The following is a 26,805-nucleotide window of genomic DNA, read 5'->3' on the forward strand; positions in this document are numbered from 1 at the left end:
AAGGCTTCCAGCTTTGAGTGGGCCCAGAGCAGGAAAAGGCTCTATTGCAGGTTCAGGCTGTGGTGCCAAACATCACTGCCACATAGGCCATAGGAACTAGTACACTCAAGTGTTAGAGGTATCAGTAATGGGGAAAGAAACAGCATGTAGCTTATGGAATTGTTATTACACATGCCCTAGTATTTAAATTAGGCTGTGTCACTTACAGAAGAAAACTGTGTAACTTGATAACTCCTGGCATTTTGTTAGACCCTGGTAGAGACAGAACATTTGGCCACGGGACAACAAGTGATCACGCATCCAGAACTGCCCATTAGGAGTTGGATGTATCAGACCTAAGTCAAAATTAGACAGGTCCAGCAGCAGTCAGAGATGGAAATGGTTAATCCACGATCAAATCTAGGAAGATCAGAGGGCAGAAGCATGAGCAGGAATTCCAGAGTCAGGTCATCCAGAGCATTTGCAGTAGTTCTTCTCCTGCAGATCACATCAATGGCCACATGAAGCGGACTGTTACACCAACAGGAAGAAAAAGCCAGAGACTGGTTTATGTTTTATGGGTTGGGAAGGAACGACCTAAAATGGATGGCAGATGCATTATAGTTACATACAGAGGTGGTCTTGAGACTTTAAAAGAGTGGAGAATCAAAGTTTCCTAGTTGGCAGAATTTCACGTGGTACAACTGGTCATTCATGCTCTGTGAAAAGTAAAGTGGTCCAAGAGTCATCTCTAAGTCCTTGGGCAGGGGCCTACAAAGAAAGAGACAGGAGATTTAAGGTAAAGAGGTCTGAGAGAAGGATGGGGGTTGGGTTCAAGTTGAGGAGTTTTGTATCTGTGTAAAGCGTACACCAGAAAAGGCTCTGAACTAAGCCACTGAGGCAATTCTGCTGGTTGACATTCAGTGGTCATCTCAGAACTGGTGTGATGGGTTATTAGAGTAGCAGCAGTGACAGCAAAGGAGACTGTGTGGGCTCAACCAAGTAGATTCCTACTGAGCATGGAGTTCAGTGCTGAAACCCAGACATAATACTATTATTCAAGGAGGCCCCCTTGGCAAGTCAGCTACTTTGAAGGTTTGTACTGCCAGTGATATGTACTTATCCTGGGTGTGGATTTTCCTTTCTTGTCTACGAAAGCCTCAGCCAGCACTACTTTGAAGGCTTCCTGAATGACTTATGGGAAAGAGATCCCACATTACACAGTAACAGAAGAGTAGACATTCTTCACCATAGGATATGCAGCGTAGGGATCATGACTATGGGATTCACTGGAAGCATTAACATTACTTCACTAACCAGAAGCAGTTAGACTCAATTCTGGGGCAGTCTTCTAAAAACACAGCTGAAAAGGCAGCTCAGAGGCAGCACTCCACACAAAAAAGTGGCCATCCTTTAGGATGCTGTATTTGCATTAAATTAGATCTCTATCTGGTGCTTGGTCCCCAGTAGGATACAGGAGTCCAGGGACAAAGAGGTAGAATCAGCAATACGTTACAGTCTCAATCATCCACTAGGGGACTTTTGCTTCCTATCCCAGGAAATACGGTCTCTGAATGGTTGGAAGTCCTGATCCTCAAAGGATACAGCAAGGGTTCTGTTGAACTACAAATTATAGCTGCCCTCAGGCTACTTAGGACTCCAGTGCTTAGGGACCAACAGGTAAGAGTTACTATCCTGGCAGGAGTAACTGACCTAATTGAAGAGGCAGTGGCTTTTACACAATGGATATGGGGGAGTTTGTAAATGAGAAGCAAGATCATCTATTTAGGCATTTTCTAGTGCCCATGCCCCATTATAAGCATAAGTGTACATGTGAAACAACCCCCAAATATGAGTATGATTACCAAGGGTTCAACCTCCTCAGGAATGAAGAATTGGGTTGCTTCATCAGGTAGGCCACCAAGATTTAAAGTGGTTATAGCTATAAGATTCCTCAAGATTCAAGATTTCTTGAGGGTGAGAGGAATTCCAAATAGACAGTGGAAGGAAAAGAGTTAACAGTTGTGGTTCTGATAGGAGTTTCAGACTGGGGTTGTAGTTCTACTGGCCTTCCTCTTCTAGTTTACCCACAGCAAAAGAGGCCCATGGGAACTATGGGGTTGCTGCTCCCAAAATATGAAGGACACCTGTACCATGCAATAAATTGTGGTGACCATGAAAATATGCTCCTCAGATCTGATTGCAGGAAGCATATGTGACTAAACAGCTTCTATCACACTGCTCAAGTCCATGGCCCTGCCTGGGTTCCACTTCCTGTGGGGTGGCTTCCAACCAGTGAATGAACATAGCACTAATAATGCAGACTTGTGAGACAGTGGACTTTCCTTATGGGTGCCCTTTAGCTTAAGTATTCCTTGTGGCCTTGTCAAAACTTTTAGAAATGCACTGAAGTCTAAGACCTTCCTTCCCTTCTTACCTCCCTCCTGCACAGAGATCAGACCTGCATTGTAAGCTTATAGTTCTTCCAGCCTCAGGATTCCTTTGTATCTTCCTTCATGGGCATTTCCCACTGAACGAATCTCTGACACGTGTAATTCCTTCTTGACATCTGCTCTTCAGAGAACCTATTCTAACACAACTACGGGGAGTGCCACTGAAAAATGTTCAGTTCACGTTCACAAGTCAGTCCTGTGAGAAGGGGTAATACCGCTTATGGACATGAAGACTTTTATGAAGATGGACTTTCTGAAGACTTCTCAGATGTTCAAAGAATGAAAGCCACGTAGCCATTACAATCCTCAGCACACAGCTCAGCAAGTCTTCTTCCTTACCCTAGAACAGAATTCATGGGGGGAAATTGTAGTACCAATATAAATCTGAAAGACCTAGCATCAGAAGTGTCCTATAGCAATTGAGTTCAAAGTGTAGTGTAAAGGTAGAGCTGCTCCCTTGATGTTACCATAGGCACTCACGATGAGGCTTTATGGGAAGGGAGACTATAATAGCTGAAGACTGATCTAGACTAATAGACTGATGTTGTTACAACCCGGTTTCCTCAATTTTCCTCTTTAGCAGTTTTTTTTTAGTATTTTTGAGAGAGAGAGAGAGAGAGAGCGAGCACGAGCGAGCAGCGAAGGGGCATAGAGAGAGAGGGAGACACAGAACCTGAAGTAGGCTCCAGGTTCTGAGTTTCCAGCACAGAGCCAGATGTGGGGCTCGAACTCACAAACTGTGAGATCATGACCTGAGCCGAAGTCGGACGCTTAACAGACAGCGACCCAGGTTCCCCCAGCAGTTTGTTTTTATGTTGAGTCTGGTTATGGGTAGAGAGTCTTTTTAGGTTTCCATTCTAAGCTACTTCTCTCTCCCAATTCTTGGACTCATGAGAATATAAGGGATACATTACCAACCACTTGGCCTTGTAAGAACAAGACTTCTGAACATCTCTGGGTTCTTAGAGTAAGCAGAAAAATATTTCTGGAGAAGCTTCAGCCACTTGGCTGAATGCTGATTGTGTGGACTGCTTCAGTTGTATCTCTTATGTGGAGGTCCCATTCTCTATCTGTTCCCTCAGGCTGTCCTCCCCTCAAGCTTTCTTGTAAGTCCACTCTTGGACTTGTTACCTGAAGGGACAGTCTCAGCCCCAAACAAAGGATTAATATTAAATTTTTTTTTTTTTTTTTACCCATCCCTTGTGACAAATGGTGGGACTTCTGTTTCATATACAATAAAAATGGCTTCTTATTCAGACTATACCTCTATCCATGGAGTGGTATTGAAGGATTTGTGTTAAGGTTTTAGGGTGGTTGTAAGTAGATGTATACACAAGTGAAAATATTTTCGAAGTTCTGTAATACAGTATCACACCCAAGTACCTCCAACATAAAGTCCTAGGCAGGCCTATTAGAATCACAAGGATAATCATGAAAACTATTAAAGATTGAGCCCTGAGCATCTTTAATAGTCTTTTTGGGTGGGAGACCTATGGTTCTCTGAGATTAAGATGGTTGACAAGTATAACTGCTGCCTTCCTTCCCCAAGATCAGTCTCAAAAGGTACCCTATATAGGAAACTATAATAGAAATTCACACCCTGGGGAAGGTTGGAATGGGAAGGGACTGGAAAGTTTGTGGGGGTAGTAGCATTGGCCTGAGACAAAAGACAGACACCCAAGCACTACTATGAGGCAATGCAATAGATAATGGACTATAAGAGCTTGGGTCTTGTTCCTCCCCTGCATTGCCTTGGAATAATCGGTGCCTAGTTAACACTTGTGTGGACTCCTTTGTCCTTAAAAGTCAAGTCACAGGTGCAGAAGAGCTCTGTGTAGGTGGCTTCATGGAGAAATAGGTAGGGCACAATTAACTTTAACAGCATCCCCACCCTCAGACATTCTCAAAACTGACAAGTTGCCCAGGAGATTTCTCCTTTTAAACCCTTTCCATAGAGAACATGAAGTTTTAATTTTGGGGAGGAGGGGAAAGATTTACTATCTATATTTGGTGCCGTGGGCTCTTTGTTTTAGGATTAGTATACCTGCTCATTGGTGCTGGGAATCTGCAGTGCCATTTGCATTGTCTAATAGTCAATACTTCTAGAGAAGTCAACTCACAGGCCAGAAGATGTTTGAGAAACAACTGTTCCAGAAGGCAAACAACCCGCTAATTTAAAGTCCACCAGAAGCAGATTAGAACAGATCAACCACTTCTAGAAGTGGTCCCACATTTGGATTAGTACGCTCAAGACAAAAACAGATTTTACCTGGCATAAGGTTGACTTTATAGATGTATATGGGACAGAAAACAGCAGCTCACCATCCTCAGTCTCCCTGGGAAGTTCCCCCAACTGCAGCTTCTCGGACCTCTCATCCCTATAGCAGTGTGAAGGGTTAAGGGTGATGCTAAAAGTGTTCTATTCTGCCTTGGTATAGATCATGGCACTGGTTTCCTATGGAAGTCTTGTTACTTCAGTTACACAGGCCCAAGACCTGGGTCCCAGACCCTTAAGTCCAGGTATAGTCTCACAGACCAGCAGACTCAGTAAATAAGACAATCAGTTCTTTGTAAGAAGTCTCTTAACTCATTAAGATAATGAAACAGGCCTTTCAGTAAGTTAAGTCTAGCTGGAAAAAAAAAAAAATCAGATGGAAGATAATTGGATGCCTACCTTATTCCATATACAAAAATAAACTCCAGGTTTATTAAGGACTTAGATTTGAAAGTAACTTTAATTCTTGGTAATGATATATGATTAAGTTTTAGGTCTTAGGATAGATGAAGTTTTAAAAACAAAGATTACTTCAAGGAAGTTAGGACGTTTGACTAAATTAGCAGAAAGTGCCTTAAATTGGGAGGTTACAGATGGGAAGACTCCTGATATATACAGAGGACTTATAAAAAGAACTACCAAGGAGAATTGCAAACCAAAAGAGGATGGACAAGATTATCAGTCTCAAACTTGAAGGCCACATCTTTTAGGGCAACCCAATGACTAAGCAGGGGGCGGGGAAACACCGTGGTCAATGTGGTCCAATTTAGGACAAAACTGAAAGGTCACTCTAGAAACAGCTCCTGGAGGAGTTGGTCAAAGCTACAGTTCGATTTTCATCCTAGCTTTTTGTCCCTGCCAACTTTTCACTTCCCTCCATGCAACACTCCTTAAATATTCTACACAACACTAACATTTGGTATTTGGAGAGGTTCAAGGAAATATATACTAAAAAGGTAACATGTCAGAATTGCAACATTTGGTAACATCGGGTAATGAAACCTTATCCCTGTTGTAGGTGAATCACAGATAGCCCCTGGTAGCAGTCTGATCATTAAGACTTACTGATGTATTGGGAGGATATACTTGCTAAAAGTAATAGATTGACATAGGAGGCACTTGTGAAAGGTGTTCTATTAATTAATGTGTTCCATATCAAGCTAGGATGAAGACAACAGCAGAGCTACTCTATCTGTAGAAGAATCAGGATCAGGAGGTTAATGGCAGTTTACTTAATCAGTATTCATAATCCTTTGCCCTGTGTTTAAACTTGAAACATAGTTGATGGTCTTCTCTCCCGGGAGGGAAAAATTCAGAACTTTTAGGAAGAGTGCATGGTAATGACTCTACCAGTTCTCTCTCCCAAAGGGACCTACAGCCATTTATTCAGATACTTGCCACTGTAAAAAGGAGAACTATTTGAGAATGTTTGACACAAGTCCTAAGTAACCCTCATAACCAGAAACCCAAAGATTATGGCCCCCCAGTCAGGACAGGGAAGCATAGGAGAACTAGGTAACAAGTGGATTCCTGGCCAATAGCCAGTTTACAGAGGGTCCTCTGATTCTGGGATACATCTTATGATCATTCACCTTACCTGAATGTATAGTCAGAATGGATATATGTATCTATTCATGAGTTTGGCCTAGGAATCAAGAGGTATAGTAGAGAAGGCTGAAGCAAGGCCTTTGGAACTTTCCTCTTTTTCTGAATAGGACAGTAAGTGAAGATACTTTGTACTTGAAGGGATGGAAGAACTTAGTGATGCTTTAAAATGACCTAAAGCATGGGGTCACCTGGGTGGCTCAGTCAGTTGAGCAGGTCATATTCTTGCAGTTTTTGAGTTTGAGCCCCACATGGATTTGCTGCTGTAAGTGAGGAACTTGCTTCAGATCTTCTGTCCCACCTCTGAGCCTCCCCTGCTTGTGTTCTCAAAAATAAACAGGACATTAAAAAAAAAAAAAAAAAAAAAAAAAAAGCGACCTAAAGTCTGCGGAGGTGGAAGTCCCCATCACACCCCCATTTAATGCATAGTATGGCACCTGAAACAGCTAGCTCCTGGAGAATACTCCAAATGCATGTACTAGCCCCAACTAAGTGGTGTTGCCAGAGGTGTTCTCTGCTAGAGCACATTAACACGTTCATGTACATGGCACACCACCATTGATTTGGTGGATGCTTTTCTACAGGACAGGAGCTCAGATACAGTTTGCATTCACCTGAAATGAACACTGGGCACATTTGTAGTTTTGCCATAATATAGCTGAGATACCTGGAGCTGTGCTCTAATATCCTTTGATGATGAAAGTATTCTATACTCGGTATTCAGTTTAGTAGCCACTAACCACACATGGCTATTAAGCATTTGAAATGTAACTTGTTGGAGGCCTTAGGGTTACTTACACACACACACACACACACACACACACACACACACACACACACACACACTTCAGAGCATGGGAAATAAACACTAAGAAAATATCTAAGTGATTCATAGATCTACTTGGTATTTCAGGCCAAAAGCTGGATGGCTGCTGCACTATCATCCCACACAAGAGTAACCTTAAACAACAGTGGAGAGGGGTACATCCTCCCAACAGGTATAGCTTCCATCAGTACTCCTCGTTCTCCATTTTATATAAAAAGGGTTTTCATTTTGAGGTTTAAATACATAGGTGTATATACTAATGAGAAGTGGCAAATGGATTTACTGCTGGTCAGGCCTAGAAGGAGAAAAACTGAGGACAAGTTGGTATAGAGTAGAGATCTGTGGATGGGCATATGGGAGTAAGCTGAAGTATCTTTATAGAGAGTGCTAACATCCATCAGAAACCATCTACCAGAAGAACGTGCTAGTCCAATAGATACAATGGGAAGATCCTGCAAAATTAGTTTTGAGACTGGCACCTCATTCTACACCACTGTAGGCCAGAACTATGACGCCAGAAGTGTTAAGGTGGTTGCCAACTACCACATTAGACCTAAGGCCATGTTAAAAGTCCAAGACATTGCTATGGTGTCTCCAAACTTTGGGTCACAGAAGTCTATAGAAGATCCAGCTAGAAACCACAGGGGTGATAGCTTCTGTATCAATATGAAAAATCATAGCCTAATATACAGTTGCTATGTTAACCAGAAAAAGCATTTCACGAAGTTTAACACTAAAGAAAAAAAAAATCCTCAAAGTGGTTTTAGAGGGAACATACCTCTAACATAATAAAGGCTGTATAGGAAAAATGCACAGCTGACATTTTATTTAATGGCATAAAGGAGCTTTTCCTCTAAGATCTGGAAGACCAGAAGTCCACTCTTACATTCATTCAACATAGTACTTTCTCCAGTAAGGACAAGTTTGGTGGGTAGGCAAGTAGAAGAATACTCCATTTTCTGAGACAGAAGTTTAGCTACTTACATTTTCTTAAATATGATAGCTTAAATTTATGCCGTTTAGTCACCCTGTATATATTATCCAAATACTGGGTTTGTTCTTTGGTTTCCAGCCCTTGATCCTCCTTCGGCCTTGTAGATTGACTTAAAGGAACCAAGTTCAAGCACCTATAATGGGGAGGAGTATTCCTGCCTCTGTCAAGGAGATTTATCCAACAGAGGCTTCCACATTAGGGACACACTGCCCCTGAAGTAGTTCAGCCCAAGACTGACAGGATGTAGCTAGTATCTCCTGTACTCTGGTACTCCAAGGTAGAAAAAGATTAGGATTTCTACAGCATCTTTGTCACAGGTAAAGGCATAGGAAATGATGGAATGGGGGTTGAATGATAAACATTGCCTGGAGACAGATGACCACATTACTGCTAGAGGCAAGTAGGCATCTTCTGGAAGATTCTGGGATTTATGAACTTTAGGAGATTGAGACAAACCATAAGGATGTAAATGTAATTTTATAATTCTCAGTTACGATAGAGGACAGCACTTGTTAGACTAGGAAATTTCTGGGGACAAACCTAGGATAATCATGAAATATAGTCAGTATGTATTAAGTGTTTTGATAAGTTCATGGGGGATTGAAGCTAAAATAGAAGAGAAATTGCCCTTAACTTCCAGGGCAAGGGGGTCTGGAGGAAAAGGAAAAGGATTTCATAGGGTCAGAAGCCCTGCTTCTTCAAACCTTAGACTGAATAGGCAGCTATACCCTCCCAGGGCTTTGAGTCCCAGATGAAAGTAAGAGCCTATAAACCAATACAGGTGTTGTAGGGATTGGCAGATGGAATACTTTTTGCTAACAGCTTAGTTTTTATCACCAGGCCAGGATTGCATTTTCAGTTTACCCATTTAAAAAAAAAAAAAAAAAGTTTCATGTGATCTAGAAGTAAATAGGAAGGTATGGGACTCAGTTTCTAGAGCTATGCACAGGTAGGAAGCATTATGTTAGTTGCTCCAAGTTTATGGATTTGAGAGTCTTTTAGGAAAAAAGGGATCAAACCTCACTAGCCTGAATATGAAAAGTAACAATGATTGGGGTTTAGGAAGTAGTTGTAAGTCAGGTCAGAAAAATCAGTATGCTATTACCCAGCTGCTCTCCTCCAGAGAGGACTATAATAGAGTTACAGTTGGTAATAGTTTCAATAGTTAAAGGCAGAGCTTTGGACTGGACAGGAGAGCAGGAGAAAACCCCTGTTCCCTGTATTCTTCCTCCCATGAGGGTTTTGGTATTGTTTCCCCAGAAGTGAACGTTTTAGTCCTTCTTGGACTTATTCCTTCCCAGGAGGAAAAGGTTTGATTGTATATTAAAGCTGACACTCTACTTTGATCTGGTGGCTTGTGCCTGTTCAGTTGTTAATGACATCCCCAGGAATGGGAAGTTGTTTTTGGTTTTGAGAGGGCTGATACTATTCCCACTTTAGAGAAACAAGTTACTGTTTTTGCAGCATTAATGAAGTCTGCTCAACTACTGGACTTCAGGTGTTCCTTTTAGGTTATGGAGCACAGTGGGCTTGGAGTCGCAACGAGAAGCTGCTTTTCTCATTGCCAAGTACCAGGAATCACAGGATCCCAAGATTCCTAATCAAGGACCATCACAGCCTGACACAGAAGACCTCATTTGAGTTACACTGGATCCAGATCAACTTGCCAAAGGAAGGTAACGGCAAAGGAGGACAGTCTAACCCTGCTTGGTTGATGGTCTTATTAGTAAGTGTTAAGAGGCATTTGTGAGCTGATGTATTTAGTGATGGATCTTTGTCCTGGAATTTGAGTCTGATGACTGAGGTCAACCCTCAAACTTTTTTTTTAAATAGCAGCACTCCGGCAGGGGAGAAGGGCAGAGGGAGAGAATCTTAAGCAGGCTTCATGCTCAGAATGGAGCCCGATGCTGGGCTTGATCCCATGACCCTGGGATCATGACCTAAGCTGAAATCAGGAGTCCGATGCTCAACCAACCGAGTCACCCAGGAAGACAACTTCTCTTGAATTCCAAGGAAAAATACTTGGGATATCTTGTTGCTAGAGGAGAACCCAGATGTGAAGGCTGAGAGCCAGTTTGGGTGCATAATTCCTTAACCATTTTTTTCCTGGTCCAATTCACTTTAAATTTTAGTTAATGAGTTCAGTGCAGTTCTATGAGCTGGTCTGATTTTCCTGCTAAGTGGACTGTAGGACTGAGTTGCTTCCTGAGTGGAGAAAAACCTAGGGAACATAGGATTTTAAGCCTCCAGTATTGTACCGAACTCCAGACTGCATAGCACAGCCCTTTCTCCAAGGGACAGAGTAGTTGAATCTCAGACCTTCCTGGACTGGAGTCCCAGCTAGAACTGTGTGCTGCCCAGGCTACCACAAACATGGCATAATCCTTGACCTGCTTCCACTCTATCTGGGAGATCTCTCATTTCTGGTCTTTTGGGGCCTGGCAGGGTTTGCGGGGGGCGGGGGGGGGGGTGGGAAGCCTCCTGCACTGGTTTTCACTTAGTGAGTGAATAGCCAGTTCACTATTGATCATACAAAGGTCAACATGTTCTCACAGTATAACGGTTGAGCAGGAGAAAGGACCTCATAAAGACATGGTTTAAGCTAAATTCCTCCAAGTGATAGCTGATAGAAGTCTTCCAGACTTAAGAAACTGGAAGTGTGAAGATGTGGAGGAAGGACAGAGCTTGGGATTTCCCAGGAAATAGGAGAAAGTTGGTGTGGATTAGAAGTACTGGGGTTCCCAAATGCTAGTTACATTCCTTTCTCCTATAGGTACTTAGACAATTAAGACCTGTGAGCCAAGTAAACCTTTTAGTGCCTGGTACAGTTATAGACTTCTGAAACTCTTTACATTTATTCCCTTAGTTTTCATAACCACCTTGTAGTAGTATTAGCCTGATTTTACAGGCAAGGAAGCACTGAGGACAAAAATTAAGCTGTTTCAGAGGATGCCCAAGTCCTAAATAGTAGAGCCATAAATCAAGCCCAGGTAGTCTGACCTCAGAATGTAGGCTTTTAAACAAGTATACTATGTCGTCTTACAATAGAAATTAAAGTTTTGGTTTGACTGATTAAACTGGAGTATGGGACCAAGATCTAGAGAGCTTCACTACCTGTCCACTTCTCAATCCAAGGTGAGTTTTTGACGGGCTGAGGAAACGCTAGCCTGCTTCATAAAGACACACAACCAGTCTTTCACCTATAGTCTACAGATGTCCACATTCTAATTGTCTCTAATCCTGGGGTCAAGTATTTGACTTTAACTCCATAAGCCAATAAATAGATCAATAAGCAACCTTTGGGGTGCCTCAGTGGCTCAGTTAAGGGTCCAACTCTTGGTTTCAGCTCAGTCATGATCTCATGGTTTGTGGGTTCAAGCCTTGCATCGGGCTCTGTATGGGCAGTATGGAGCCTGCTTAGAATTCTTAAGATGACTCGAAGATTTAAAAAAAATTAGCATCCCTTTTGTAGGGGCCAGTGAGAGGTTGAGAGAATTCAGGATTTCTTCCAATGCTGCTCACTTGAGTGGGGGTGTGTGCATATGTCAGTCTTCATGGAAATGGAGATTAAGTGATAATCTTTATATTGATCTAACAGTAGAGGCAAGCAGGAATAGGATTCCCATAATATGCCAGAGTTTTTGGCTTCAGAACACTAGATATAGTTAAGCAAAGTTCCAATTTCAGGAACCAAATGCAAAGTCCTAAAGGAATCTGGACAAGTCTGAAGATGAGACTTGTGGGCAAGTATAAGGAAGCTTTTGAACATTAGGCAGCCATTAGTGAGGAAGGGGACTGCTTATAAAAGGACTGTCAGAGGGATGTATGTTTATGTCTTGTATGGGCAATCGAGTGATTAATGTGTATTAAGTTGCAAGAGAGATTACAAATATGACCAAGCAACAGGTAACAGCAGCCAGCAGGGGAAAAAAAAAAAAAAAAGAAAGAAAAAAAAAAAGAACATGTACTGCGTTTGTATTAACTATATATTCCCAACACACACACTTCCACCTCCACACTATGGCTGTTGGTGCCACAACTCTATAAAGAGCTTAGAGTAGAGGCAAGCAATCAGAAGTCCACTTATAGGAACAGGAAGGAGAAAAGGTAATAGCTTACATCATGAATTTTTCTATTCTTGTTGAATATAGCCTGGAATCAAGCAATTTGAAGGTGGATAATAATGGGCTCAAGGATCTGTGCACTGCAGTCCTTAGTAAGGACCACAGGAAATTCAGTTATCCCACTGCAGAAAGGCCTTTAGTATAGGGTCTATGTGAAGGGAGTCTGGGCTTTGTTGTTCCCAAAAGGGACTGCTTCTTATCTGCTCAAGTGAAATCTTGGTACCAATCCAGGACATGCAAACTCTGAAGAAGCCTTTGATGGGAGCTTGGGATTGTCAGTTACAACAGCACTGAGAGCTGAAGATGTAGTCACCATGGCATGTTATTTTCTGAAGAGTGACTGTTCTCCCTGCTCTGACCTGGATTGCTTTAACAAAGCCAAACAGCATGAGTAGAAGACTGGTTTAAACATCCCAAGTTGAACCCAGCTGAGGAGTCATCAGATAGGAACTGTAAACAAAAAGCTCCCAGGTGATCTGAGTAGTCTTCAGCTGAAGACATTCAGGCACAAATTTAGTGAACCACCACTGAATCATCAGCCTTCAGTTCCTAAAGGACAAAAGTCCTAGAATAAGACCAAAGCAAAACTGTTAGCATAACAGGAAACAAGATCTCCACTGGGCTTTAAGGTTTTGTTCATGAGTGCCAGCTGCTAAGATACAGGTTAGGTTGAGCAGCAACTCCTCCCATAGCACTTCTGTGTTTGCTCAGAGGAATCCTTGAGGCTACCAACAGCTATGGTACCCTACTACAAGGGGCACTTTCTCCTCGACCCAGGTCTCCGTCCTCCTGGCTCTCACCTTCCCTGCTACAAACTCCTTCAACCTTTGATCCAGGCTTTTACCACCTTCCTTCCCCACAAGATGTGAGCTGCCGTTTTCTACCACACTAATTGGCATGCGTAGGGAGTGGTTGGTTTGCTGTAGGACATCTTTATCTAAATATCCTGACAGAATTGGAAACAGATCCTAAGATATCCCTTTTACGAGCCACAAATGTGAAGAGTTTTAATCTTACATTGGATCAAGAGACGCTCGGGGCGCCTGGGTGGCTCAGTCGGTTAAGAGTCCGACTTCAGCTTAGGTCATGATCTCATAGCTTGTGAGTTCAAGCCCCGCGTAGGGTTCTGTGCTGACAGCTCAGAGCCTGGAGCCTGTGTCTCTTTCTCTCTCTGCCCCTCCCCCACTTGTGCTCTGTCTATTAAAAGTAAATAAATGTAATTAAAAAAAAATCTTTAAAAAAAAAAATGCTCTCCAAGGGAAGGCAGCCACAGGTGAGGCTATCAGACTCTTCTGGGATGACAGTCTTGTAAGTGATGAACAGTACCTGTGAGTTTCTGAATTAAGGACACAATTCATCCCTTCAGACAGAATTAGCTTCTCATACACTTGAGGGAAGAAACTTTAAATCCCCTTTGAGGGATAGACAAAAGAATACTATTGGAAAAGGCACTTAGGTTTCACTTCTCAGTAGGTTCTCAATGCATTTTATGGCTTCTTCTGCCGGTATCAGGATTCATTCCTGGAGTACAGAAGTAGCCTGAGCATGAGGGAATGAGGAAAGTTTCTAGGGTCAGCATCACAACCCCATCCCCTATAGAGCCCATATACATTCCAGGATCTTGTTGCTTAAAAATATTAGGAGGTTAAGTAGAGACTCTTCAGGCAGAGAAATGTCCAAGCAGAAAACCCTATGAGAAAATGGGGTTTTTTTTGTTTTTTTTTTTGTTTTTTAATTTTTTTTTTCAACGTTTTTTATTTATTTTTGGGACAGAGAGAGACAGAGCATGAACGGGGAAGGGGCAGAGAGAGAGGGAGACACACAGAATTGGAAACAGGCTCCAGGCTCCGAGCCATCAGCCCAGAGCCTGACGCGGGGCTCAAACTCACAGACCGCGAGATCGTGACCTGGCTGAAGTCGGACGCTTAACCGACTGCGCCACCCAGGCGCCCCGAGAAAATGGGGTTTTGAAGTAGAGATTCTTACAGTATCTGTAGGTTCAACATGAGGAAGTTTAAAAGGGAACTCTTTTGGGTCTAGGATCCCACAAACACCTGAATGTTGGTGTTAACAGTACTGTTATGAACAACTTGAGTCTAAAATCCAAGGGCAGGAAGAGTTTGAAGAGAGACCACTTGAGAAAGAATCTCAAGGACTGGAACAACTATGGGCCAAGGAAGAACACAAAAGGACCATGTGCCTTTATGAGGACGAAGTAGACACTAAGTCATGAGTTTGAAAGACAGTTGAACAATAGGAACAGGAGAACTATTCCTCAGTAAAAGCCATTCCCTCAGCCTGCCTTTCTAATTCCAGCAACACAAATTGAATCAGAACCTAAATGAACACCAAAATGTTTCTAAGGTTCAAGCTACCTGTTTGAGAGGAGTCGAAAGAACTAAGAATGTTCAACAGCCCTTGGTCCTGAAGAAGGGCTTTGTAAAACATGGACTTCAGGCAAAGTAAGTGTCCTGTAAAATTCTTTAGACATTAGGAGTCATTTCTTGAAGTATTTGGATGGCTCAGAGGCAGAAAGTAGCTACGAATTAAGCCTAGTGAAGGCATTAGAAGGACAATAGGTTGTACAGAGCTTCCTTCTGATGTGTTCTTTTTGACTCAGAATAGGAAAGAAAATAGCTAGTAACCCTATCAAGGATGGGGAGATTAGCTTTAAGAAGAGACTACAGCAAAGTTACAACCAAGGCTTGAGCTAATCAGAGAAGGTCCTTTCTTCAGCCTTGCATTGTAAAAGATACTAGGTCTATGAGTTAGAGATACCCTTAAAAGCAGAAGGATAAATTTGAGAAAGACCTCCCAACCATTAGCTAGTATCATTCCAGCTAGATGGGTTCTTTGGGAGCTCTTGCCAGTCCCAGATTTTCCAGCAAGCCCACAACAGGGAAGTAAAGGAAGCCTGGATAGGAAGAATGAGCTCCACCTGGACTAAGAGGTAGTTTCCAGTTTTGATCAGCCCAAAGCGTCTCTCCCAACCCAGTACTAAGTTTTGTTCTTCTGTTAGAGAAAGGAAAGAAAGTTGAATTTACTGCCTAGGTCTCAACTTCTTGGGACATTTTGTGATTAGTGAGATAAAGGGAACTAAGTCTAAGTATCTTATACTCTCTTGTCTGTCTTTCCCACAGCCAAACAAGAAATTCCCCATCTCTTAAAGGAGACAAACAGAAAAGCAGAGAGAAACGGACACTGACAGAAAAGAGAAACTAACTTTGCTAGATCCCGGATGCTCTCCTGCTACTCAGGCTCGGCGAACCTGACTTTAGTCAGCAGCATAAATACCCTAGGGAACTCTGGAAGTCTCACTTAAATAGAAGGTGAGAGAACATGATTCGCCAGTGTTGGAGGCTGGACGTGATTGGTCAAACCAGAGCCAATAAGCTTCCTGAATCTTTTTAACCATAAGTAAAGTAGCAGCCCAGGATTGGTGCTGATTTTTATTTTTGATTGGGAGACCCCTGAGTGTGTATAGCTGTATGATAATTAACTCTCCAACATTTATTGTCAGGATTCACAAGGAAAAAACAGTTGCAACTGACAGAAATGGGTTAGAATCTTAAAACAGCAAATAAACTCAGTAAATAGTAATAGTACACCATTCCACATGAAAAACATTAAATTTTCTTTCCGTATTACTATAGAGGAAGACCCACGTCATGTTCCTTTATGTGTGAGTAGAAACCACTGCCAACGTTCTTCTTTTTGGGTCTCAGTGGCCCTAACGCTCTTTCTCCAGAAACATGTTTGGGCAAGCAAGAATGTGTAACTAGTGACCAGTCACTTCATGGTCTCAAACAGATGTCTCCGCTTGATATCAAAACCCACTTTTCATGTCTTAGAATTTTTCTCAAAACATCCTCATCCTTAACTCCAACCTGTGGAAAACTGGTGAAATCTCTAGCAAGCAGCAGAAGTACCATTACCACCCTTACCCTGACAAAACCACCTTAGTAGAGGAGTGCCCATGCTGCCTGGAGACTACTCTAAGTTTATGGTCTCCTCTCCAGCAGCTGTACCAGCAGCATCACCTGAGACCTGTTAGAAATGTGAATTCTCAATATTCTGAATTAGAAACTCTTGGGATAGCACTCAACCATAAGTGGTTTCACAAGCCCTCCATGTGGTTCCAATGCATGCTGCAGCTGGACAACTACTGCTTTGTACCAATTCAGTCAGAATCCTGGGGGCCATGCTGCTTTCCTAAACATCAAGTGTATCTTTTGTAAGTCTGTCTGGGTGATTTCCATGTGCAGTCAAGGTTGTTGACCACTGCCTTCATTATGCATGGATTCAGTTACCATCTCTATGCAAGCTGGAAGTGATTACCAAATCTTTAATTCTGGTCCAGGCCTCCCTCATCTCCCTTAGGCCAATATATCCAACTGAATTCTAGAGAACTGATTATGGGTAGGGCTAGGTGTTCAGTGCTTTACAATTTACCATTTCATTTAATCCCTGAGAGGTAGCTATTTTCATACTCCTTTTATAGTTGAACTGAAGCTTTTAGATATTAAATCACCCACTCAAAATTAAACATTTCATAAGTGGCTAATCCCAGATTCAGGAACACACCTTGCTTGCTGAGCACTATATCATTGTATATGCTACTTATCAGAAGTTCATCACTACACAGAATCAGCTAACTGGAAATGTGACATGATTGAGTGACAGAAAAGAGCCAGAATAATTTAGAGCTGACTGGAAATTATAGGGGAGCTATATGGGATTCACACAGAGTCTAGAAAATCCTGGAATGAGGGTGTCACATAGCAGAAGCACAATTCTAGGTTTTGGACATTTATTCTAGGTTGAGACATATTTGTGTCAAGAAAAGCCCTTCTCTAAGCACCACCTCCACTTTCAGTATCACAATAAAGGTTTCAAACTATATTAATCCTAAGGTTTACCAACTAGCACTGTTTCATTTTTTAAAAAGATTATCTAACTTCCTAGTCAGAAAAGGAGCAGGCAAGCAACTCAGCAGCATTGCAGAATTGCTGGGTCAATAAATTATTAAATCAACAAATGATAAGTGGGTACTCAAGTATCTCCTATGTATCAAAAGCTCTAGTAGGTATAGAGAAAAGGTACTGCTTTAGAATAACCTTGATGGAAACCTGAATGAGGAGCATATTGCACAATGTAAGTATAGGAAGCTTCAGAATTCATTTTTTGGGGGTAACATCATTCTGCAGCCAAGTAAGGGTACTAATAACGTAGAAAGGAGACAAACAATTATCCACCATTCACTTATGGCTAAAGGCACAAAAATATTTTAAAAATCAGTAAAATGTGCATTATAATGATAATGATAATGTAAAAATAACCAAGAGATTCTAACCCCAAAGTACAAAAAAAAATTAGGTTAACATTAAGTTAATGTTAATAATGCAATTCATTTTTTTTTAATGCAATTCATTTTTAACTTAATAATGCAATTCATTTTTCAAAGCATTTCTGGCAGGTTGAAGATTAGAAAAAAGAGATCTCACATGTGAGAGAGGTTATTTTTTTTTAATTTAAAAATTTTTTTTATTTATTTTTGAGACAGAGAGAGACAGAGCATGAGCAGGGGAGGGGCAGAGAGAGAGAGAGATACAGAATCTGAAGCAGACTCCACGCTCTGAGCTATCAGCACAGAGCCCTACGCAGGGCTCGAACTCACGGACAGTGAGATCATGACCTGAGCTGAAGTCGGACACTTAACTGATTGAGCCACCCAGGCACCCCATATAAGGTTATTTTAAATCCATGACCTATTCTATCTAGGATGCAGAAACTTATCAGAGGTTAGACGTCCACCCAGAGAAGAGGTAGATGCATCATATTTCAGAGGGGTTCCTACTGGGGGGAGGGTCACAACTGCTACAGACACTCCTAGAAACACTTAAATTCTCCCTTTTCTGGAAGCTCAAACCTTGTTGTGCCTGCCCTTTTACATTGGGGAATTATATCACCACTCAAGAAAAGTTTAAAAAGTAACAAACACTGGGGTGCCTAAGTGGCTCAGTTGGTTGGGTGTTTGTCTCTTGATTTTGGCTCAGGTCATGATCTCACGGTTCCTGGTATTGGACCCTGCATCAGACTCTGTGTTGGCCATGGGACTTGCTTGGGATTCTCTCCCTCTTTCTCTCTGCCCTTCCCCTCCCCGCCCACATGCACACATTCTCTCTCTCTCTCAAAATAAATAAATAAACGTAAAAAAAAAGTAGTAACTAACACTAATTTTATGTGGGTCCTTTAAAGGAATGTTTCAGGCATCATATCCTTCTCGAACCAAATGCCATGTTAACCAGGCAACACTTCAGGTCTAGAAAGCAGAATTAGTGCCCATGAATCTTCAAATAATATTTCTACCTCCAGTTTCTTTCATTCTTGAAAGACTATTTCCTTTCAATTACACTAATAGAATTAACACAAAATTAATATTTCTTGAACTTACTTAACAAATATATAACTGTCACTACATGCAAGGAATTTCCTTGTGAGGAAAGGCTAAAACTAGAAAGACACAATACCTTCCTGTATAGATGGATACACCAATGATCGTATGACTCCTTGTCAACGAGGAAACTAGAGGTGGGAAGTGAGAGATAGGAATTTGGGGCATGAGGTGAAGGGCTATCTGGTAGTGCCCACATGACCTCGATCAGGCTCTACACAGAGGTTGCTATAGCAGCAGCTGGAATGAAACAAATGGACAGAGTTCCAGGACACAGATAAAGATGAGAGGACCCCATATGGTGTAAACAAAGTCTGATATACATTGTATTCCTTGCAACATGCATATCTACCCATGTCCCATTATATCCAGCTCCAGTACCACAAAACAGCTGTACTAGAAATCCTAGAGCAATTGGGAGAAATTTGAGTATGAAGTGAGTACTATGGTTATACAGAAGAATGTCCTTATGCTTAGGAGATTCATGTTGGAGTATTTAGAGGTAAAGTGTCATCATATGTATATCAGGTGTATTTGTAAGATATGGTTATATATATGTATATATGTGTGTATATGCATTTATATATAAACTTATATATGTGTGTATATATAAACTTATTTATACACACATATATGTATTTATATATAAATATATAATTTGTATATATATACATATAGATATACACACATATATAAGTTGATATATAAATACATATACACACACATATATACACACATATACACACTCATACATATATCCTTGTGTGCATTTAAGACAAATATGGTTAATAATTATTTAATCTAGGCGGTGGGTTTACAGATATTCATTGTACTATTTCAATGTTTATGCATATGTAAAATTTTTCATAGATTTGAAAAAATTGTCCTACTACCCAGGCAACTTTGTTTTCATGCTTGTTTGAGAATTAATGACACTATCTTTAGAGACAGATGTCACTGAAGTCAGCTTGTGAGGAAATCTGGTACCCAGTTATCCACTGTTACCCTATCCCTGAAGCCATGTACTTTATATATGGTTCCAAACATGCAATTCATCACTAGATTCTGGGGCTCTAAGCACCTGATTTGGAAAGGCTCATGTTAATTGGGTCAGGGAATAATATACTGTAAGAAGTGTCAACCCTCTGTATTAGTTACTTATGGCTGTATAACAAATCACCCCATTTAAATGTAAGGTTTATTCTGAATCAAAATCAGGATCTTCAAGAGATCTCAACACCATTACGTCCACTGCAGCACGACTCACCATAGTAAAGATATGGAAACAACACAAATGTCTATCAACAGAGGAATGGATGAAGCAAATATGGTATATACATATAATGGAAAATTTCAGCCTTAAAAAGGAAATACAACCATTTGTGATAACATGGATCAACTTAGAGGACATTATGCTAACTGAAATAAGAGAGGCACAGAAGGATAAATACTGCATGATTCCACTTATATGAGGTATCTAAAACAGGCAAACTCATAGGAGCAGATCATAGAATGGTAGTTGCCAAGGGCTGGAGGGAGGAGAAATAGAGAACTGGTGCTGAATGGATACAAAGTTTCAGTTATGCGTGATGAAAAAGTTCTAGAAACCTGCTGTACAATGTAGTACTTACAGCTAACAACAAGGTATACTGCACTTTAAAATATGTTAAGAGAACAGTCCTCATTTTAGGTGTTCTCACACACACATACACACAAACAATACAGGGGGGGTGACGGATAGGTTTAGCATCTTGATGGTGAGGATGGTATCACAGGTGTTTGTACACGTCGAAGCTCAATAAAATGTATACATTAAATATGTACAAAATTTTAAATGTCAATTATAGCTCAATAAAGCTTTAAAAATTTTGGTTTAGGGGCATCTGGGGGGCTCAGTCAGTTAAGTGTCCTACTTCAGCTCAGGTCATGATCTCATGGGTTGTGAGTTCAAGCTCCACATCGGGCTTGCTGCTGTCAGTGCAGAACCTGCTTCGGATCCTCTGTCCCTTTCTCTCTGCTCATCCCCTGCTTGTGCTCTCTCAAAAATAAATAAAACATTGAAAAAATTAGGTTTGGTAGCTTAAAACTAACACTTATCACGTCACAGACTCTGTGGTCAGAACTCTGGGCACGGCCGAGTTGGATGCCTCTGCAGTCACGGTGTCATTCAGGCCTTAGTCATCCATCTCAAGGCTCAACTAAGGGATGATCCATTTCTAGGCTCACTTGTGTGGCTCAGCCTCAGGTATTCTGGCTGCTTGCAACATGACCCTTCTTGCCACAGGGGCATCTCCATAGAGCTTCTCACAACAAGGAAGTTTGTCCTGATTTCCAAAAGAGAGAGGTTTGAGAGGGAGAAAGTGAGAGGGTCAGAAAGATGGACATCACAGTCTTTCAATCCTGCTTAGGATTCTCTCTCTCTCTCTCTCTCTCTCCCTCTGTCCCTCCCCCACTTGCACTGTCTCTCTCTCTCTCTCTAAGTAAATGAATATACTAAAAAAAAAAAGAAATAAATAGGTATGCTAAAAGTGAACAGATTTTTAAAGATAATTAATATTAACAGAAAAGAAAAATCCCAGAGATACAATGTAAACAGATGTTATAACAAAAATACATTCACCTCAACTTTGATTGTTACTTTTCAGATACAAAACAAAAATAAATGAGATATAACTATTAGAACTAAAATATGAGAAACACATAAATTTGGAAAAGAAAATTAAATACTTGCTAAATTTCTTTTGTATTTATTGGTTAATTTTATAGCAGTGGAAACCTTAGGGAAGTACATGTAGGGAGTTGGAAGTAATAGATTTTCATAGCAGGAGCCAAAGACCTTCAGTAATTGATGTCTCTATCTGAACTTGAACCTCAAGAGGCTTATTAAACTGATCCAACTCTAAGGAGAATTATTCTGCTGTTTGGAAAATTCTGTTTCATATTCTATACAAAGAGACACTTTTGTGAAGAAGCAACGTACATCTTATAGGCTCTTCATTAGGTGGTATTGTGGCTGGTTCCTCATGGCACAGAATGAAATTCTTGGAAGATAAAGCAGGGTCATGATGTATAGTATCTCAAGCAAAAAGGGTGTGATTGAGATGGAATTGTGTATCAAATACTTACATGCCTGTATACACATATGCACACACAAATGCCCCTGCACACATGCACCCAACACCTGCCCTAATGCCTAGACTGCATGTCCAGATAAAGCTCTGGCCTAGTGAACCATAGACAAAATTCCCTAGTTCCTCCAACCTAACTTCTGAGGTTTCAATGCCTGCAGGCAGTGGAGATTTCCAACTACTGCCTAAAATCCATCCATTTATTGACTAAACCATCTCTTCCTTTCACGTTCTACTTTCTTGTCCAATGTGTGTCCTAGGCCAGGTAAGTGTCATATTTCCATTTATAAAAAGACTATAGAGTAATATTCCATTGTATAGATACCACATCTTTATCCATTCATCTACTGATGGGCTGCTTCCATAGTTTGGCTATTGTAAGTAATGGTGCAATAAACATAGGGGTTCATATATATTTTCAAATTAGTGTTTTCATCTTCTTTAGGTAAATATCCAGTAGTGCAATTACTGGATCATATGGCGATTCTATTTTTAATATTTTGAGGAACCTCCATAGTGTTTTCCACAGTGGCTGCACCAGTTTGCATTCCCACCAACAGTGCACGAGGGTGTCTTTTATTCCATATATCCTTGCCAACCCTTGTTATTTCTTGTGTTTTTGATTTTAGCCATTTTTTAAAATTTATTTTTTATTCAAGTATGAGTAATATACAGTATTATATTAGTTTCTGGTGACATATAAAAAATATGACTCTTAAACACAGAGAACTGATAGTTGCCAGAGGGGAGGTGGGTGGGGGCAAATGGGTGAAATAGATAAAGGGGATTAGGAGTACATTTTTATTTATTTTTCTTTTTAAAGTAAACTCTACACCCAGTGTGGGGCTTGAACTCACAACCCCAAGATCAAGAATCACATGCTCTACTGACTGAGCGAGCCCTGTGCCCCAAGACTGCACCTGTCTTGATGAGCACTGAGAAATGTACAGAATTGTTTAATCATTATATTGTACAGCTGAAACTAACCTAACAACTACATGTTAATTATAATTGAAAAAAATTATTGAAATGAATAAAAAAAAAAAAAAAGGAGAACTGATCCAAACAGTTTGGAGTCTTTAGTTACTGAACAGACCCGTATGTCACCTTATTAGCTAAGCCTCTAATTAACATCAGCCTCTAAATTCTCCTTCTTGGCTGCATTCTGGGGCCCAATGCCATACCCCTGATGTGATTAAAAAAAATTTTTTTTTTACACTTTATTTATTTTTGAGAGAGAGAGAGAGACAGAGTGTGAGTGGGGGAAGGGTGGACAGAGAGAGGGAGACACAGAATCTGAAGCAGAGCTCCAGACTCTGAGCTGATGCGGGGCTCAAATTCTGGAACCATGATATCAGGCCCTGAGTCAAATTTGGATGCTTAACTGACTGAGTCACCCAGGCACCTCCCACCTTGTGATTTTCAAAAAGGAGTGGTCCATACTAGGCTTCTCAAATGTTAATATGCATGCAAATCACCTGGGAGGTCTTGTTAAAATGCAGACTGATTAAATCAGTCTGAAGTGGAAGAAAAAATTTTGCATTTTTAACAAGCTCCCAGGTGATACACTACTGGTCTGAAGATCATACTTTGAGTAGTAAGAGTTTAATAGATCCTAATCATTTCCTAAGTACAGCTGAAATCTTCAACAACTGCACAGATTAGTCCACTTGTAACAAGTATCGTTTTGACTAATGATCATGATGATAAATATTGATTAAGTGTCTTGTGCCAGGCAATGTGGTAAACTTCACATGTAGTAATATCTCATTTATTTGTTAAACCAACATAGTAAATAATGTATGACAACTAATCTCCAACTTACAAATGAGGAAATGCATATAAAGAAATTAGATGATCTGGTTAAGAGGTAATAAATACTTTTGTTTAAATGGCAGGTTTGTTAGGCTTTACTTTCCAAAAACTCACAGAGAGATTGTGTCAACTGACTACCTGGCAGGTGGGGAGGAGTAGGTGAAATAGTCTGGAAATCAATTCTTGAGGAGCTTGGTTATCGTTAGAAATGGAAGCCCTTCCATGCGCATCAGATAGAGATAGACAGACGGATAGAAAGATAGACAGGTAGATATTTGATAATTTGAGATCCTAGTCTTTGTATTCAGACAAATATCAACAATCTTTTGTTTTATGTTTTCTGTGGTTTAAGATCTTCATAGAGATAAGTAAGACTATATGATACTACTTTTTTTTTCTTTTTTCAAATCAAAGTACCTAAAAGCTAAGGGGAATATTTTATTTTGGGTTGTTGAATGATTCAGTGTGTCTCCTGACATATTGTGGAAAGCGCGATCATTGGTAAGATCTGACAGAATCAGGGGTAAGGGGCCAAAGCATTTGTTATAAAAATTTCCCCTGTTGTTTGTCCATGGGATATTTTTACTTGACCTTTGAGTCAGGAAATGTAACTTTACAGATTCATAGAGCAATCAAGGGAATGCTGTGATAAATCATACTCATTTGTGTGATATGCTCAAGCTACTTCAGGGGCCACTATTGTCAGCTGAGCATTAGTGCCTTCTTGAGGGATGAAAAACACTTTTGGTTCATTTGGAAGTACTCATCTGTTTCACCCTGGACTTTTCAGACAGTGCCTCTATATACCATTCTCCACCATGCCTAATTCTAACTTTAGAATTCTTTGTGAATTGCATGGTATGTTCTGCTTGGGACCTCCCTAATTCAGTTGTACATATCCCTCCATTTGTCATTAAAATAACCCAGTCATATAGCCTCTTTTTTAGTAATGTCTGAGTCATGCTGCTATTGGTAATGTGATCATTCTCATTATCTCTACTCTGAGAAAACATGGTCACAATATTCATGATGTTAAAAATTAAATGAGAACCATCTCTACACAAAGCCCAATTCACTCACTGGTTAAGCTAAGAACAAGCTGTGAATGCTTACAATTGCAGCTCCTTTAGGTCAGGGCACTTACACACAGCTCTGACTTTGCATGCTTCACAGATCATCACACATACACTACACAGTAAGTACAACACATCAGCAGTCAGGGGAGGAAACACAACCACAGACAGTTACAAGGGGACGTGGGTAATCTCTGCTATACCTGTTTGCCACTACATGGGTTAGTGATGGAAGCCAAATGGAAGCAAGTGGTGGAAATTAAGAGTCCTAGAGAAACTAAAGACAATAATAAATAAAAAAAACACCAACAGCTTTCCTCTCCCGCCCTCAGATAAAAATGCTATCCATACTAATAATTTAAAAAACTGTTTTCCATTATATCAAGAGGGTACTCATGAGTGAAGAAATGTAGCAAGCCATCAAAATTTCCTGAAAAAGCTTATGCAGATTTGTTATTGCTGGTTCAGGAAAACAGATGCTTTCAAATGCAAAGAAAATGACAGACATCATCTATATTTGGGTATTATAACAAGAAAAGAAAGAACTGGAATTAAAATATTTCAGCCTTTGAAAATTCTCCACCTTCTCCCATCAAAACAAATAAACAAAGGAGAAATTGTGAAGCAGAGGAAAACAGTAACAACACAAATTAATACGTCTTATGCATTTGCAGATACTGAAAAGAAAATCCTCACATAAGAAACTTAAAACCTTGGAAGAGAAAAGGACAATAATCAGGAAGATATAAAAGAAAATTTGACCAGACTCAAGAAGGGAATTAAAAAATAGACGAATAGTTTGCCTAGAAATGCAAACTAAATTAGAATTTCCTTAAGAGAGAAGGCATTCAACTTAAAATTTCATTAGGGGCAAGAGAAGATAGAATTGGAAACACCTAGGTGGGTAAACAAAATAAAGAGATGAAGGGGATCAAAGAGAAAGTAACAGATACATAGGAAAACAGAAAAAAACCATATCATCTTCCTGAAGAAGATTTAAAACTGATGGAAATTAGAGGTGATCTTAACATGCATTTTTAAGAGGACTCTATACCTATAACTATTTTTTAAAGTTTATTTATTTATTTTGAAGCGGGGGAGAGTCAGAGAGAAAGGGAGAGAGAATCCCAAGCAGGCTCCACATTGTCAGTGTAGAGTCTGGTGTGGGGCTCAAACTCACGAATCATGAGTTCATGACCTGAAATCGAGAGTTGGACGCTCAACCCACTGAGCCACCCAGGCGCTCCTGAAATTGTCAACTTTTGAGACTAATTTTGGTGAGTACATCAAACATTAAAAATAAAGAAAAAAGTGTTTTGATATTCAGGAGAAAAAAATACAAGTCACTTATAAGGAAAATAAAATCAGTTTTGAATTATACCTCCGGATAGCAATATACAAAATCAGTAATGTTAGGGAAACATTTTTTTTTTTTAAACCTCAGGGAAAGAAAGTGTGAACCAAGATTTTACAAACAACTAAGCTGTCTTTCAATATTAATAATATAGAAAAATAATGTTAAACATTACAGACAGAGAATATGTTAGCCACACTCCTTTCCCAAGGAATGTTAGTATAGAACAAGTTTGATCCAACCAGAAGATGGCTGGGAAAACTTTGGCAAAAGAACCGATGGTGGGGGATGAATATGGTTATTTGTTATCCAAGACTTTAAAAATGTAGAGCAAGGGTAGAAGAATGCCAACCAAATGTTATGTGTTCTGGCAAAATGGGAAGAGTGCAAATAAGAATGAGAAGTGAAGCGAGAAAAAAGAGAAAGTAAAAGTTTACTTCACTGATTATCCTCTAGGTAATAGGTAGGGACAAAACGATATCATTTAAAGCTGACAGGCAAAATAGTAAAGGCCTAAAGTAAAAAATGGGGAATGAGGGACACCTGGGTGGCTCAGTTGGTTAAGCATCCAACTCTGGATTGATCTCAGCTTAGGTCTTGACCTCAGGGTTATAAATTCAAACCCTGTGTTGGACTCCATGCTGGGCATGGAGAGTATTTAAAGAGAAAGGGGGAACGAATGTTTATTATAAAAGTTATTAATATAAAGATATCAAGTAGAATAA

At 40.3% G+C, this 26,805-nt stretch overlaps 1 long non-coding RNA gene across 1 annotated transcript in view; it reads right to left on the reverse strand.

The window, feature by feature from the left end:
• LOC131487335 (uncharacterized) overlaps positions 1 to 18,989 on the reverse strand; it is a 32,238-nt gene extending 13,249 nt beyond the window's left edge. Inside the window, exon 1 of the long non-coding RNA XR_009249710.1 lies at positions 18,787 to 18,989. This is a non-coding gene — a long non-coding RNA (uncharacterized LOC131487335). The remainder of the gene's footprint in view (positions 1 to 18,786) is intronic.
• Positions 18,990 to 26,805: the final 7,816 nt, after the last annotated feature.

The sequence above is a fragment of the Neofelis nebulosa genome, chromosome 10 (genome assembly GCF_028018385.1).
Source record: "Neofelis nebulosa isolate mNeoNeb1 chromosome 10, mNeoNeb1.pri, whole genome shotgun sequence".
NCBI classification, from domain to species: domain Eukaryota; kingdom Metazoa; phylum Chordata; class Mammalia; order Carnivora; family Felidae; genus Neofelis; species Neofelis nebulosa.